General features: G+C 36.3%; 1 protein-coding gene across 3 annotated transcripts in view; it reads left to right on the plus strand.

The window, feature by feature from the left end:
* The window catches only part of LOC149227987 (uncharacterized), a 112,389-nt gene that overhangs the window by 41,174 nt on the left and 52,376 nt on the right, over positions 1-18,839 (plus strand). The gene's annotated exons all lie outside the window — the stretch shown is intronic.

Raw genomic sequence — 18,839 nt, forward strand, 5'->3', positions numbered from 1 at the left:
AATAAGAGTGACAATGGACTAGGCCCCATCTCTCCTATTATTTTGGAAAAAAATTGATTGAAAATAAAATGCAAATAAATTGCGAATAGAGAAAAATATATTGATACTCAACAACAATATTAACATCTCTAATGCAAGGAGATTCCCCAATAAAAAAATAAAGGTATTCAAGCATTCAATTGCTCTAAAAGGGTTGATGTACTATTATGTCTAATGTTGAGAGTCGCAAAGTTACAAAAGAGAAGCCTTACATGTTATTTCAATAAAAAAAATCAACTCTTCCGAATATTATTCGATGTATAAAAAATCTTAATTTAAGATATTTATGAATTATTGTAAAATTTGAAATATTTAAGAAATCTAATAAATATAAACAAAGTAAAATAATGAACTACACCATATTCATCAAATTATCTGCAATCCCCCTCAAAATAACCAACATTAGTTAAAGACCATATCTCTCCCCTAATTACAAGGTTTTCTCCTTTGAAGTGGTGTCAAAGGGTGGGCCATTCCAGGACTCGTGTTTTGTTATGATGGATTGGAAAAAAAGATAGCTCTAGCTTTGTATGGCAGTACAAGCGTTTCCTTAGGGTTAGCCTTCCAGGTGTTCACCTATACCTTTGGATCCCAAAGGTTCATCGCTAACCGGATTGTGGACTCGGGTATCCTCAGGTTAACCTGTACACTCTCGATGATATTATTGTCCCTTTCTGGTTCGTCCCCCGAAATGATAAGCCTTCATGAATATCGACCTTGTTGGACACCAATGGTGCCCTCTGGAGTCCGTGACACTATCTCGTGACAAAATGAGTGGCACCAAGCTTTGGACGATGTGTCCTTCTAGTATCGTTTCTGTCATAACACTGGGCAAACACTGCCGGACTACCCCATGAAGGTCGTGGCGTATGCAAAGAAGAAAGAACTCTTAAACAAGAGCCAAGGCTCCATCTGTCTCGGTTCCGACTGGAGTTGCTGGCGGCATTTCCTCCACGAAGAGAGTGTCGACTCCTATTATTAAAGCTCCAACCCAACGTCAACATCAATACTTGAGCATCGGGATCGCAAAGTATATTAGTAGGACCCTGTTCCCTTCTCTATCCAATGTCATAGAGGTGGATGTCCATCTCTGGGTATCTTTATGTAAATTTTGGGAATATTTTAGCAATCAAGAAGGGTTAAATTCCAAAATTTTAAAATATTTTTGAAATTTGAATGATATATAAGACATCCATGACTTAGTTTTCGGCTTCTGGAACTTTCATGTAATAAAGAGCAGGGGACTTCAGAGGCTTAGATGCACTCTTCATGGTGCAGAACGAGCATTCAGTAGAGATTCTGCATCCCAACCTCTCTCCTGGTCGATTCTGGGAGCAGATCGGGCTTACTTTCACCAATGGGAGACACATTTATTATGAGCGGAAAGAAAGGTAATCTATATCCTTGTTGGCGGTAAAGGGAGTGCCAAGATGATAGTCTATCTGCTTGTTGGCAATAGCGGCAAAGGGAATTCGAAAATGACAATCTATCTCCCTGTTGGCAATAGAGTGCCACTTGTGGCACTTTCTTGTCTGGCTGGAGCTTCCTGCATTGTCACCAAGTGAAACACTTGTGGACCTATTTTCCTGTAATGTTCGAAGTGTTTTAAGCTAAAGGACCCCCTAAAGTCATGATCGGTGGAGGAGGGAACACTGAGATTTGTGATGTCCTTAGTGCAGTGGTGACATCTCTAGAGGGTAGATAACAGCTCTTGATAACATCTTTGAATGTAGTGATTGTACTTTGACTACATATGTTGAGAAGTCAAATAAATGTTTAAGTTAAATTTGATTCAAAATTTTGAGTTAAAATTGGTGGTTTTTTTGGCTATAGTTTTGATAATCCGGGATATTATATAGCTTATGAATTATATATAATGAAAATATCATGGATATTATATAGGTTATGAATTATATATAATGAAAATTTAAAAAATGATTGGGGATAGTTTATTATAATGTCCCAAGAATAGCTATGAAAGTTTATTTGGTTGGCTTTAGTTAAGGTATTCCTAATTCTTTATGTTGGTTTTCTTAGATTTGGGTTTACTAGGGTAAAATTATTTGTACATGATTGACGTGCATGGTGTTATTGTTGTGTTATTTTTATTAATTATTTTCTCTTATATTTTTATAAGTTACATTTTATATCAATTCTTATAGTTGGCAATCACATAAGGCTATCATGAGGATGATCAAGTAGAATGCAAATTTACAATGGATGCATCCATTCACATGATAAGCAAAGTTAAGAAGTGATGGAAGGGCTTCATCTTATGGACATAGTGATAAAGAAGTATGTAATTATGAGCATGAAGATGGGTTTGCTGCCCTAATGTGTATGTAGGATGTTAGGGTTTGAAAGCATTGTGAATGTTTCTAGGTCTCTTGGTTTTAGAGAAGAAAGGATCATATATGTGGAGTATACTATCAAACATTTCATTTTAAAGGAAGTGCTAAATTGGACAACAAGCTCATTATGTGGCATTTATTAGCAACTTGACAGTGGTTGTAGTTGGCTGATTGTAGAGTTTCCTAAGCTTCCAAGAGGTTGTTGTGACTCGAAAACCAACGAAGAGGAAATGGGTGTGAAAACTATTGCAATCCCATTTTTTTTAGCAATTACCTCAAGGGATCACTTTGCACATAATGCTCTTCCAAGTACAATTGTAATGGAGAGAGAGATGGAGTGGGTTATTGAATTACACAATCTTAAGTGGTACGTTACATCTCGATTAGTTGTTACTACTAGTTGGGATCAAGATGAGTTGAAATATTGAAAAGATGTACACTACAGTGTGGAGCCATGATTATTCACAACATTCAACCACTCGCCAATAGAAAGGCATTGGCCATGGTCGTGGAGACCAAGGTTATGTTCACAACCAACTATGGATAATTTCATTAATGGCAATGTGGAGTGTTAACACCCAGGTTGTTCCCTTTGACTCCCAAGGGAATACAGCCGGGGTAACCACTAACCAATCTTTGGATTACAGTTTCTAGCCAAATTGTAATCAGAGAGGGCTCTCTCTTTATGATTTATCTCTGTTTTGATAGTATTTTAGGCTAGCTATAATGTTCAGGGTTTTGTTTTATGTTTTGGTTGAGGGATGTCTTCTGCATCAAAGGTGTAAGTTTTCAGGCAGTATTAGTCCATTGGGCAATGGAGTCTGTGGCTACAGGTTGTCTGAAATATTGAGTTGAGTTGCTGAAACTGCAGGGCCATTTAAATATCTCATGGAACAAATCTGAAATTGTGATTATGAGGTGTGTTAAACCAGTGAAAGGCAATTAAGAATTTTCCACTAAGCTGGGTGTGTGAAAGAGATATGTTGCACAGGAGCAAACTTGAATTCCTGAAACAACAATCACTGTGAAAGCATATAGTTTGAAAGTGCAGCAATTGAGAATTACACATTATGACTATAACTGAAGAAAAAACTTATAATAGCATGGATTGAGTTCATGGTATTCTGTGAATAAATCCAGGAACTATTCTTTTTCTTTGCTATTAACTACGAAACATAGAAGCATGACTGAGCTATGAAAAGATAAAAAAAAACACATAACGAGAGTTTGAAGAGGACTTATTGTGCCATGAAACACGCAGGAATCCTGTAACATTCAGCAAAACACCACAATGACTCAGATAACGCAGAGCTTTGGAAATTCCATCAGCTTTTATATTAATAGTCTGGAAGTTTACAGCATAAGGAACTCTTGAAGAGAGATCAAAAACAACCCCTGCAAGATTATGCGAGGGGGGAATATATACAATTGGTTATACAAAATATCTGGAGTGTTGAGTCATTTTAGAAATGAATACGTTCACCAACTTTTCAAGGTAATAGATAAGAAAGTTATTACATCATTGAATACAAAATAAGTGCTCTTTATGTATGTCAGAAGATATTTTGACCTTTGGAGGCCACTGAGTCGGTCTGAACGTTCTGCTTTAATTCTGGAAAAATGTGCCTTTATGGCTGTCGTGCTGTAGTTTTTTGGCCCTGTCATCTGTAGCTGTCAATCTTGCTTTATTGGCCGATTAGTTCTGCTGAGTTGGCCCAGCCTTTTCCTTTTCATGCATGCTGGTTTTATCAAATTTTCCTGTGCATGATCACCTATGAATTTAAATGAAAATTTGATTTACAGGCTCTGGTTTATAATATCAACTGTATCATTTTGGTCCAGTATTCCTATGTGGGCAATTGATGTCTCAGAATTGCCTCTAATGTCTCATCTGCCTTTGTGTATTTGTAGAAGTTGGGAGGCACTTCAAACAGATGTTTGATCTCATCCATGATAAAAAATAATTTTTCTACCCTGTTGTAGAGACTTTGTCCTGTTGCTGGCCCTGTTTCCTCTGAGGTGCTGGGCCTTTCAGTGATCTGATTTGAGGCGAATGTGTTGACCCTCTTGGCATACTGCTCATATGTAAGTAGCCTTCCTGCACTGTTCAGTAAGCCAGGGAGACCTCTGTTTTGCAATGCCACAAATTTGTCCTGGAATCTATTGACCTCTGTCTGCATGTCCTGGGTCCTTCTTTCTAGTGTCTGCACCAGGCTTCTTAGTGTTAGGACCCTCTTTATTAACAAAATAGTCTCAGTCCTGTTGGAGATTCCCATAGTTGCTAACTGAGCACTTGTTCTGTTGTTAAGCACATTGATCATTCTATGGCAACCTCAGGCATATTGCCTAGAGATGCCCTAGCTCTTTGGATTTTCCTGTGCGCTTTTGCAATGAGCTCCAACTGCTCATGAATTGTCTCAATATATTGCCATTGATCAGTGATGGATTGGCCAATATTGGCCCATAGCACTGTCTTGAGCTCAGCCACTACTTTATCCAGTGTGAGCTCCTTCTCCAGCTCCTTTATCTTATCCTTAAGGGCCTTTATTTCCCTGCCCTTTTCTGCTACAGTCTGCTTGGATTTATCATATCTTTCATTTACCTTAGCTAAATTCTCCCTAGCCTCATTTAGTTCTGTCATTTGGGCTTCCAGGGCCTGAATCTCATTTCTTAGCTTTTGCATGTCCAGGCTTGGGGCCTGCTCTGTTGTTGGTGCTGGTGCTGAGGTAGAAGGTGCTGCCTGTTCTGTTTGTTGAGTGAGGGGAGCAGTAGTTGGAGGAGCTTCCTCAAGGTTAATTATTTCTGGAGGAGGCTGAGATGTTTGACCTCCTTCCTTTTGCTGTAATGCTGCCTGTGCAGCCTCTGATTCTCCCAACTTCTCTTGTGTCTGGATCAGCTGTTTGTATAAAGACACCAGCAAAGTTGCCGCATCTTGATCATGTCTCAGCTGGGCAACTTCTTCCGTTTGAGGGTGAATAGTTGCTGGGACTTTGATCCTTTTCCTCAATGCTGCCATGTCTGCATCCCTCAATTTCAATAATGCTTGTATGCCCTTGATGTCCTTGGGATCATGCCCAATCTCTATGATTATATCTTCTAAGGCCCTGATCCTGTTGTCCTTTGCTTGAGAGGATGCTCTCTCCAACTCCAGTTGGGCAGTGGTGTTGTTTAGGCTATTTTCTAGCCTGTAGTTCACCAAAGTCTTGTCTGCCAAGGAGGCATACACCATCTCACCCGTCTGCTTGTGTAGTTCAATCTGATCCATCGGGTGGATGTCCTTGGCAAGGACCTCAAGATTGGTCCTCAAGTAGTCTGCAGGGGACTGTGGTTGCAATGCAGTTGGCATGAAGTGACTCATGATAATTTTGCCTTCATTAACATCATATGCAGACATTAGTCTTTTCTGGTTAGTGGGAGCCATTTTTAACAAATGATTATATAGCTGTATTTTTATTGGCTCATTCCTCCTCTTCATGTCAATGAACTGTTGTTTGATGCTCAGTTCACCTTCTCTCTGCTAGCTTGAGGAGCTGACTTCTTCTCCCACTATCCTCTCTTGTTCCTGCTGGAAGGAACTTGCTGAGGCCTCCATACTTGGTGGGCCCATGCCCAAAGATTGCCCCATAGGCATTTCCTCTTCTGAAAGGGGATTCATTCTGTGTCTTTTCCCCCCTTGAGTTGTTGTTGTTGTGAGGGGAGTCTCTCTATCCCTCTTTCTACTGATATCCTCCTTTTGTGGGGTTTGGAGGATTGAGGCTTCAGCTGTTGTTTCCTGCCTAGGAGGCACGATTTGTGGTGGCTGCTGCTCAGTGAAAATTGGGGCCTGAGCTGCCTTTTCTTGCTGTAGTGGCTGCTCTTTCTCTTGCTGCCCCTCTTGTGGTTGTTGTACCTGTTGTTGTTGCTATTGTACCTCCTCATGAGGTGGCTGTTCTGGTTCCATTTCCTTTTCCTTGCCTTTGGTAGAGGTTTTCTCAGTAGCTTTAGCTGCTTGCTGATTTGTTGTGAAGGAAGAGGCAACTGCTCCCACTTGAGTGCTTGGAAGAGTAAACACCTGTGAACAAAGCTCTAGGTCAGCCACCTTTTTTCAGATTTCTTAGTGCTCCTTGATTTAACTCTTCTTGTGTGAGAGGCTCCTCTAAGGTTCCTCTCCTCCACTTTGTTTGATTTGCATACCTTTCTATATGAGGAATCCTTACGTGGTCATAACTCGCCAGCCCATATTTGACCCTTCTTAGGCTGATGAAGTGACCGGGGTCATATGGTTTCCAAAGGAAACTGGTTTGCAAGCCAAGGGATTCTAACATTCTATCCACCTCTTGCCAACCTTCCTCCCTTTGGTTGTAGATAAAGTGGCCTAATTGGTTCCTGACCTTGAGTTGTGCTTTCTTGCCTTTGCCTGAAAAGTATAGCACATCAACATTCCCAAATTGCCTGAAGTATTCCAGGGCAAACAATCTCATGGGCACATATTTGGGCAATCTGTATGGAGGCAACTCACACCCATATATCCTTATAATTGTGTGGTTCTGGTAGAAGTACCAGTCCCCAATGTTGTATAATTTAGACAACTGAAGTATCCTTTGCATCTCATCAGTTAGTCTTGAAGGAGGTGAGCTCATCATCAGAGACATGGCTGGGTGGATGAAGAGATCTATGAACTCACAGTAAGTATATGGAGAGTGAGATCTGCAGTGGAAGGCAGAGGACCAATAGACTACTGACCTTGGATTGCCTTGGGCATCCACTCTTTTCACAGCAAAAGAAAACTTTTCATGTTGATAATATAGGATTAAGTGGTAGATGTAAGAGGTGTATCTGAACACTTTTTCTCTTGCCAAGTTCATCAGCTACTCATGTATTTTATCAGAGATGTAGGTGGCATAGTCATAGCAGATTGGAGACTTGCCAAGAGAGAACATGAGCATAATCACCAGCATAGTTTCATCAACAAATTCAATCGAATTATAGCCCAAAATGGGACTAATCATGTCTGCAAGATCTCTGCCCAATTGGTTGAGGTATACTTGGTTAAGAGGAGGATACTGCACAGTGTCAGAGTCAATGTACAGCTGATTGAGTTTGGTGACCTGGGCATCTGTCAATCTAGCTCCTTGATTTATCAAATCTATTAGTGATAAAGGAACTAATTTCTTCTCAGTCTTGAAGTGCAGCATCTCTTTGATAGCTTCAGGGGTGATATAGAAAACAACTGAGCCTGAAGGGTCAAGCACAGCCCTCTGAGTAGGGTCATAGCATTCGGCACATAGGTGGATTAAATCAGGGAACTGGTTGACCTGAGGGAGCTTGAAGATAGGGAGACAAGAGTCCCATATGCCCAATACATCTGTTCCACTCTCATGTTTAGCCTTCAATTCATTTAGCAGGTGGATGTGGAACTTGGTATTCATCAGCATTTCCTCTGATATTTGATAATCCAGGTCTGCTAGAGGCTACCAATGCAATTGTCTCCGAGGGACATTTAAAGGGGCAACATTCAAGGCTACAGGTGCTACTGGAGTATCCATAGTTAGTTTAGGATTCTGCTGTATAATCTGGTGTCACTGTGCAGAGCAATACAAAAGAGTATTCTTTGAAAAAGAAAGGTGAATTACTGAGGAACAGAGGATGGAATGGTCAATTGCAGCAATTGAAATACTGCTCAAAGCTTTGATGAGACAAATGCTTGGCCTTAAACTCTTTTTCACGGCAAATTGGTGCAATTTGGATTTCCCGTTCACAATTGCGCGAACAGAATGCAGGTTCTATGAAAACTCGGGTAAACAAGGCTTAGCAAGTGAATTTCGACCTTACAGTTGCAAATGGAGACTAGGTACAGGGGATTTGCCGGTAAATTATGTGTTTTTCACTCTTTTAAGCTTTCTTTCAGACAATTCTGGATACAACCGAGCACAGGGGAGGTGAATTTGATAAATACCTGGTAAATTTGCTCGGCAATGGTGACAATGCAGGTGGATTTGGCGCGCCAATGGTATCTAGGTCGAATTTAGCAGGTTGGCGACAGTTTGGACGTAAATTACATGCAGAGGAAACAACAGTTGTTTTTGCGAAAAGTGCAAAAAACACGGCTTTTTGGCCAAAATATGGATTTTTTGGAACATTGGCGCCTTTTTTAGATGACGTCATCAGGTGGGGTCAAGGTTGGATGACGTCAGCATGACGTCATCGGGTGACGTGGCGGCCTGTAAGCAGTCCATGGGTATGGTGAGGTGGCGGACAGGTGGAGCAAATGGCTAACGGGGACGCTGACACGGCGATGACGTAGCAGTGACGTGGTAGTGACGTTGGCAAGGCGGGTTGGCAGAAACCGGAAACAGTAAGCGGTATCATATCGCACCGCTTATTATACGGAGGCAGAATTGTCAGAGGAGGCTTTGATACGATTTGGGGGTGACGCGTGGCAGAGGCCTGACGTCACCCTCTGACAAATTTCGGAAGGTAATTCACGGACGTCGGGGCCGGTCCGAAATGCATGAGGGCCATCGGATGAAAAGGGCCCGATCCGACGGTCGACGGATCATTTAGCTGCCAGGTGGATACGAGTATGGGCGGGGATTAAAATAATATTTTCTTTGGTATATGCGCCCGGCGGGAACCTTAGAACATTGGCGCATTTGCATGGTTTTTTCAATGTTTTTTATAAAATCGCGCATAGCACCCAGACTTTGGATAAATTTGGAAGAAGTGGGTTTTCATGTGTATTTTGCAATTGAGCGGGTTAAGGGTGAAAACGGGGTTTTTACAAGGTTTTTTAGCAAATGAAGGGTTCAATAGGTTAAATGACTTCTGAAGGGGAAAGAGGGGTAAGGCTTAGGGTTCTCAAACTGACCAGATGTCAATTTAATCCCTAACAGTGAACATATGACTACAATGCCAAGGGGAGGGATATTTATACAATGCTTGGGGTTTATACACCATAGTGTTATAATAGTAGGGAAAGGGTAACATAGGGGATTTAGATAATAGAAGTTAGGGGTTAATATGGATGGAAAAGGTGAATGAGGAGTGAAATCACTAAGTTTATGTGAAGATAACTTAGCTTAGGGAGTAGATCAAAATGAAAAGATTTTTAGACAAGGAATGTGGCTTTTAAAGGAATAAGAACTACCATAAAACCTCAAATTCTTCCATGAATCTCAACTGATGAAGGGATGTTAGTAATGAATGTGAAAGGGGAAAATGTGAAGTTAGACATGCTCCTTTGCTTTGCTGCAACATGATGGAGAAGAAGACCTTCTCAATCCATTGATTTTCCTTTGTGAATATGTTAGCACGCATTCAATTGTAAAGAATGACATTTCTACAACCCCATCTGCCTACCCATCTACTTGCCTAGCATTTTTTTTGTTTCTTCATGGAGGATGCACTTAGACTTGCAGACCCTTATGTGCCTTTTCTTTTCTTTGGCTTTTTCCTTTTGATTTTCTATCCAAGGCTACCCTTATTGCTTCCAAGGTCCCAGATTAAGCAGTTGGGAACCTCAATTCTCTACCTAAGCTACTGATCTGCCAAGATTAAACAGTTTGGACATACTTCTTTCTCTATTCTATAACAGAAAAATTGAAACATGGCATGATCCAGATTAGGCTTTTGGACCATCCATCAAAACTTAATCAACATGAAGCTATATACACACATTGTCTCCTTTTGGAAATATGGGATCTTTGTATCACCAAAGCAGAGCATATTTGGAACTTTCTTTGCCAATCATGAAATATGAAACCTATTGGTATAGGTAGCTAACATGGAGGACAAAGTCGCAACAATTATTGATATGATTATTAGATACATGAATCAAAATAGTGGTGGCTATGACATCATTGTAGGAGAGATCCTTTAATAATTTGATGAGTGCTTATCAAAACAAACATATCAACAAACATTCCAAATTTGAGTGGGAGGATGACATGTAGCTGCATTGACATCAGAACGTGGAAGTGGAGTAATGGCATGTTCAATTAGCTCAAAACAATAGCAAGAAAATAAGATGGTGACACAAGTGCCAACACCAACACTAAAAAAAATATATCTTATATTGGAATTATTTTTAATTACATGTAAATGGACATAACATTGTAAGACCTAGTGAGGTATTTGTACCCGAACTAAATTACTAGTAAAATATGGACATAGGCCTAGGTGATAAGTGGAGGCACGAGGTCTTCCCAAATACACCGATTATATACTTTGATGGGGGTAAGGCTTGCAAGTGAGTAGTGAAAGCTCTCTTGGTCAACTTGGCTAGATTTAGTAAAGAAAACTCACAATCAAATTTAAATAGAAATGTTTAGTTAAACTTAACTTAATGAAAACATGTGTTAAGTAAAAAATAATAACACATTGTTTTGGTAACTTTTAATATTAGAGATTGTAACTTACAAAATTCTCTAGATTAATATCCATAAAAATAAATAATTAAATTTTATTTAATAAATTTAATTAAATATAATAAAAAATATTTATAAATATATTAATTTTAAATTTTCCAATACATTATGATTATTATTATTATTTTCTACAACATTTTTAAATATTATATTAAATATTTAAAATTATTATTAATATAATTCTAATTAAATAAATAAACAAATATTAAAAAAAACTTTTATTTTGAAATATTATTCCGAGTGGACGACAATAGCTCAATATCAAAACGGTGAGTACCACTTCCATATTCTCCCTTCTAATGATTAGCAAGGATAGTAATCAGGCACATTTACGGTATAGGGAATAATATCACATAATCTTATTTGAGGAGATTTTAAATATTTAAATTCTCTCTTTTACTCTTGATTTCTTTCATCCTTACATGACTCAAGAAATGAAATATATTTATACTATATTAATATTATTATTAAATGTTAATACTTTTTTAATACTATTTTAATATTATTCTCAAATTGATGTTTATTATATAATAAAAAAGAAATTAAAAAAAATATACTTTTTATTAATTTTAATATTAATAAGATAAAGATATATTATTATTTATTTAATTTTATGAAAAAAAATTGAATATAATATAGATGGAGATTTTTTCAAAATGTAAAAATATTTAAAGAAATTTTTTAATTGCAACATTAAAACAAAATTACATAAGCCATATGGAAAAAGAAAATCCATTAGCTCCATCTTAGATTCTTGGTTATTATACAATTTGTATAGAATGCAAATGAATTTGAAGAATTCGAAGAATGATGGGGGTAGAAACTCAATTAAAAGTTAAAAACACTTTTAGCATGAAGATTGTTTGTTTGACTAGGAGCTAGTAATATGATTTTAACTTACATATTGAAAAAAGAGAGAGACTTGGAATAGGTTAAAAATGTGTTTTTTTTACACTAAAATGATGAAAGAATCAAACATATCTTATTGGATTTTCCCTTTCATTTTTAATAGGAGTAATGTGAATATAATTCAATCTTATAAAAAATAGATAAATAATCCAAAAGTAAAAGAACATAAAGGGCTTTGCTATGTTTGTAGCTTTAAAATTATGGATAGTTCTTAATGTAATTGATTTTGAAAGAAGATATTTATTCCATTAAAAGTCTTCCATATTATAAAATTCATTTATGACCAGTGTACCCCAAAATGGGGGAAGCGAATGCTAAAGGAAATCCAAGGTGGATACATTGTGAAAGGAAAGTAGAGTGTTTTTTCTTCATAATTTACAAATCAACTACCCTCAAAATGATGTCATCTAGGGAATCATCATCCTGAGATACACAAATGATGATTTGGGTACTACCATCCTCTTTCAACTTTTGCAAGAATTCAAGGACTCAAGACTAATCATGTTCTCTCATCTCTAGTGTTTGGAAATATTCTTTCACCTTCTTTATTTCCTGAATCTATTACCGCTTCATTGTTATTAACTCATAATGTCCCCTTTAATTGGGCCAATTTCACTTGATCTTCTTCTTCCTTATTTATCTCAGCATATACTCATTTATACATATTATTCTCACCATCTCATCTATTCACTTGCTACTAGCTTCCTTGAATGTGAATTCATCGACAAGAAAATTACCAAACAAAATTGGTTCCTAAGGAACCTCCAACAATTCACTCTCTTGAACTACACAAATTATGGTCTTAAAACACTACCATATCCTCCATCACCCATCTTTACATATCAATTTCTCAATTCTACATGGAAATATGCTTTCTCTACCTAATAGACTTCCTCAACTTACAAAGCTTCAACTATGAGCATCTTCATAATGTTATCATTTTGTTATTATGTCTTTGTTAATGACACTTTCTTCCTTTTTGTCTCCTCTCTCTAAGCCTTCTCCATGGCTATAAATAATTTTGAATATTCATTCAACTTCCTCATTAGGGCTCTCTCAACTTCAACTTCATTTGTTATGGTTTTTCACTTAGGTTTTTTCTTCAATGGTCTAGCTCCTCAGGCCTCTTCCATGACCCCTAATTATCTAAATAACTTTCTCACCTTCTTCTTTGGGAGGTCCATATTTATTTTCTAAGAAATAGTTTTATTAATATCTTCCTTGTTATTTGTTTCTTCATTGAAATCCTCTTACAATTATTCGTGATTGTAACTTTTCTTGAAACACTATCTTCCTAGGCCTTATTGACAACTTTGTTCATTGGTACTACCTTCAACAACTTATAGTTTCTCAATTTACGCTTCAATATTTAAAACTCAATGATTTGTTTATAAAAAGGTCAAGGCCCATTATTAGGCCCCTCACCAACCATAGGTAGATTCCAAATATGCCCTCCACTTATTTAGACCATAGTATAAATTTACCTCTTCACTAGTTGTACCTTCAACTGCTTGATAACATCTGCCCAACTATTGGTTGCAATTCTTTATTTTCTCTCATTATAGTTCTTCCTTATTAGACAATGGAATTGTTTTCCATTATTACTATTTTTCAATGAAATTGTACTTTACAAATAAAAGTCTTCTTATTTTATATTCTAGAATAACATGGAAATAATAATCATAATGAACTACCAAATGACACAAAAAAATATATTAAACACATATTATATAACAAAAACAAGTTTACAACTTCAGTATATATATATATATATATATATATATATATATATATATATATATTAAAATTCTAATTTAATATATCATAAACTACTTAATGAACAACCCAACTACCTTCATGTATATTGACATCAAACTCCATCAAACTTCTCAAAAATGAGTCCATGGATAACAAAAGTTGTATAATGAGATTGATATTAAGTGACTTAGACTTCATTGAGAGCTTGAATCCTTTTTATGTCCTTTCTAAAAATATCCCAAATGAATTTGTGTCTGCCGCACTATCTTTTGTAGCAACTAAGAGCTACGTCCTATCTCAAAGAAATATTGACTGTCTTATGAGAGAATGAGAGTAGGATGGCACTAGCTTTTGTAACAACTAAGAACTCCTTCCTATCGCAAATGAATTATTGGTTGTCCTATGAGAGAATGAGAATAGGAAGACACTAGCTTTTGCAGCAATTAAGAGCTCCTTCCTCTCTGCTTTCATATGACTAGAGTCAATTAGAATGAGTTGGTCCAACTCCTTTACATTCTAATTCTAAAATGAAACAAACAATTTTTTTTATTTTTCCATTAAATGACTCACAATCAAAATGTCTAAAGAAAAGAAAAAGGAACAAGATTAATTTACCTTTAAGATTTGGCTATCAAAAGGCTATGCATAATTTCTTATTAAATATAAATTTTATTCGAATTCAAGCTTCTGTGATCCATAACTTGTTAATTTATGAATATTTTTGGAAAAAATCACATTGCCAATATTTGGTCGACACCTTTCAAACGACCCAGTGTGGTTCATCTTACACTAGCTCATGAACCACACTGGCTGGTGTTCATCTTAAGGACAAGATGAACCACATTGGCTGGGTCGAAAAGTGACCAAATATTGGCAATGTGATTTTTTCCGAAAATCTTTATAAATTAATAAATTTTATTTTCACTCGCATAAGTAATTTAGCCCCAAGGATGCATTAGTGTGGCCCTGCCTTTATATGTCTTTAAATTCAACTAAATGGAGTCAATTTCAAATTTGCTATTCTCACTAGAAATAGAAAAAATAAAGTGTGAAGTTATATTCACCTGCTTTCAATTAATTTATGACTTCCAAAGATATGAAAATAAACATCAATATACAGTATAGATATGCACAACAATATACATTACAAAATGCAAAATACTAACCCAAAATAACAAAAAAAAATAATACTCTAATAATAAATAACCCAATATAAAAAAATAATAATAATAAACTGAAAATTAAATATAAAATTTAAAAACATGATTATGTACCTAAAGGAAAAACTCATAATCTACAGCTTCAAACCACATAATGTCAACAAAATCTATCAAAATAACTTTAAAGAAAAAGGATACCATCTATCAAATGCTGGGAAACATGGATCTTGGGACCTAGAAATCTCTTCATGCCAACCCTGGACAAGAGAAAACCCATAATCTCCACGTCTTTTGAAAATTTCTATATTGAAGTCCTTTTTAAATTATATACCTACAGGTTTATATGAAAATATTATAAGTCACTTCAACAACTGAAAATTTCTATATTGAAGTCCTTTTTAAATTATATACCTACAGGTTTTTATGAAAATATTATAAGTCACTTCAACAACTACAGTACACATACCTAAGATGAATTTGACAAATAGCTCCAGGCACCGCTTGGATCTGGTTAGTGATTACAGCTCAGGTCATCCTGTCTAAGCTGCTTTCTTGAAAAAGGTAATGGGTAGTCTGTAAGCCGCTTTCGGGCGGATGATGCTGTCCACAAATGGGGATGGGCTTTTGGTTAGCATTACGTGAGGAGTGGGTTCAATCAAACTAATAAATTATGATTCTTCAGCGAACAGCGAAGTGATGGTAAATTGCATTAATTTCGGAGAAACATGAACTCCAAACATGGACAGTGAATCTTCAATTATGATTCAGCGTTAAAACTAATGCTGAGAATATGTCGAGATACAACCAATCTTCGTAGTTCTATGGACAAGTTAGTTTTAAATCTATGTATTTAATTTTACAAACTAACACCCATTGTGCGCATATATATCTAATTTTTCCCACACTATATATATAGTCAATCTTAACAGATAAAAAGAATTATATATATGTACACACTCTTAACATATATAGTCAATCTCATTAACATATAGAATTATATGTTATATATACAGACATTTTGTTTTTAAATATAACTATTTGATATTTTTCTAAATTTCGCTCGAGGCTTTATATATATAGGCTGTAACCATTAAACTCTATGACATGTAGACCATTAATATTACTTTGTTTTTCCATATAGTGTGTTTTCAAACTTAACCTACGTTTTCAGACTTAGGTTAAGGCTACCTTGAAAATTGATGGATCCATGCGATTGTGTTGGGTCCCTATAATAGTAGTGATTACCCCATTACTATTGTAGTTGCATCCCTTATTAATATTGTTGTGCCCCTATTATCTCTATATTGTTATTACTGTGCCCATAGAATTCCTCTATTATTATTTTTCTCGCTTCATATTATTATTGTTAGGTCCGTTGGGTTATATTGTGACTCCTTAGACTCCTATATATAGAAAGGAGGTTTTGTCATTTGAATCATCCAAGAATTGTTCATTTATGTAATGTAAAGGAGGTTGGCCCCTCAAAGAGGCTGAATTCTAATGCGTTGATCTATCTTTTCTATCTTTTCTTGAGTTGGTTTCATAACATTTGGCATCAGAGCGAACTTGTATGACATGCCACGAATCACTATTTCGACCTTTCGCTCTGAAAAATATATACAAGAAACTACAATCCGTTCTCTTTCTGCAACTTCTTACGAAATTTCAATCCAATGCACAGAGAGAAAGTTATGACGATTTTCCCTAGGTCATCTATTTGGAATGTAATTCGGGAGTCTGCAAAAAAACCAAATTACTCAGATCATATCTCCACAAATATAGCGCGAAAAGCTCTGAAATTTGGACTCAAAATTACGAGACCGAGTGCAACAAGTGTCACTTGCACAAAAAAGATCAGAATCTAAGATGGATGGTTTAAAGAAAGGCATAGAAGCTAAGATGGATTGTTTAAAGAAAGGCGTAGAAGCTAAGATGAATGATGTGGAAGCTAAGATAGACGATTTGAAGATAGGCATGGAAGATTTGAAGACAGTTTTGAACACAGATTTGACAAAATTTCTACAAGAAATGCTTACTAATGGTAAAAGGGTAGTAAAAGAAACTCATGATGAGAACAAAATAAATGTCAATCATGATTTCATAGACTCTAATGTTGGATTGAAGACCCACCATATTCCAAAAATTTATATAAGGAAGTTTGAAGGCAAAGATCCTGCAACATGGATATTACAGATGGAGCAATTTTTCGATCTCAATAATGTACAAAACACACAAAAGGTACGTATTGCAACTTTATATTTGGAACCAAATCAGTTTGTATGGTATCAATGGCTTTGCTCTCGTAAACAAATTATCACTTCGGCAATTTTTACGGAAGAATTGACACCACATTATGAGGATACAAAAAGCAACACATTTTTTAGCCAATTGATAAGTCTTAAACAAAAGGATTCAATAATGGAGCACATTGAGGAGTTCCAAAAATTGAAGATAAGGGTAAAAAATATTTTAGAGGAGCATAGGATTGATGTGTTTATAGGGACTTTAAAGGATAATATTCAACATGATGTTCGCCTTTGGGAACCTCATTCATTAGAGAAGGCATTCAGGTTAACAAGAAAAATGAAAAGCAAAATTATGGCAATTAGGAAGCATACCACTCACAACTATAAAGATGGAAGTGTTGTTGCCCCTAGTCTTCCACAACCTATAAGGTTGACACCACAACAATTGGAAGAAAAAAGAGCAAAAGGGCTTTGTTACAGTTGTGATAGCAAATACACTAAAGGTGATAAGTGTGCTGAGAAGAAATTATTCTACATAGATTGCGAAGAGGAAGAAGAAAAGGAGCAAGAAATGTCAAAAGAAGAGGATATACTCGAGGAACAAAGCCTAGATAAAGAAGAAATGAATCCGACCATATCTTGTAATGCATTGGCGGGAATTATCACTCCTCAAACCATCAAGATAGAAGGACAAATTAGGAAGAAAAAGGTAATAGTATTGATTGATTCAGAAAGTACCCACATTTTAATTCATTGTAAGGTAGCAAAAGAATTGAATTGCTTCTTATATCCAGCACCAGAGTGTCAAGTGATGGTTGCAAATGGAGGAACAATAAATTTCTCTGGAAAGTGTCATAATATCAAGCTATCGATGGGAGAATTTGTATTGACTAGCCCAATGCTTTCCATTCCAATGGGAGGTGCTGATGTTGTACTAGGAGTCCAATGGCTACAACCCTTGGGTACAATATCTTTAATTTTCAAGAACTTTCATGAAATTTTATGTGGAAGGAAAGGAAGTTGAATTAAGGGGTATTGTAGGGAAACCAGGAAAGATAATGAGCTCTAACGGTATGACAAAGCTTCTAAGAAAGGAACAAAGAGGTGTAATTGCACAATTGTGTTCACTAGATGTTTCCACATTGGAATCATCTATTTCTTCATATCTCCAAAAAGTCTTGGACGATTATTCCAAGATATTTGAGACTCCCAAAGGTCTCCCACCTATTCTTGATCATGATCATGCTATTCATTTGATTCACGAACTGTTACTCCAAACATCAGGCCATACAGATATCCCTATGCCCATAAAAGTGAAATTGAACGTATGGTTGCAGAAATGCTAGAGGCTAGTATAATTCAACCATGTCAAAGTTCTTTCTCTGCTCTAGTAGTACTAGTGCACAAGAAGGATGGATCATGGCACATGTGTCCAGATTATAGGGACCTCAACAAGCTCACTATTAAAGATAAGTTTCACATTCCTGTCATTGATGAATTACTAGATGAATTGCACGGATCAATTTACTTCATCAAGTTGGATCTTCATTTAGGATATCATCAAATCATAATGAAAATTGAAGACATTCCGAAAACAGCATTTAGAACTCATGAGGGTCATTATGAATTTTTGGTCATGCCTTTTGGCCTTACCAATGCACCTTCAACATTTCAAGGTTTGATGAATTCCCTTTTCAAACCATTCCTTAGAAAATCTATGTTAGTATTTTTTGATGGTATACTAATCTACAACAAGTCTTGGAAGGATCATGTTAAACATGTTGACAGGGTGCTACAACTATTGGACGAGAAACAATTATATGCAAAAAGATCCAAATGTTTCTTTGGAGTACAAGAGGTCGAATATCTGGGTCATATTGTATCTCATGAAGGAGTTAAGGTAGATCCTAACAAAATTAAAGCCATTAGGGAATGGAAAATCCCCACATCCATAAAGCATATGCGAGGATT

This window comes from Pinus tabuliformis, chromosome J, assembly GCF_031772625.1.
Source record: "Pinus tabuliformis cultivar Carrire ecotype Pingquan chromosome J, CPIR1, whole genome shotgun sequence".
Taxonomy (NCBI): Eukaryota; Viridiplantae; Streptophyta; class Pinopsida; order Pinales; family Pinaceae; genus Pinus; species Pinus tabuliformis.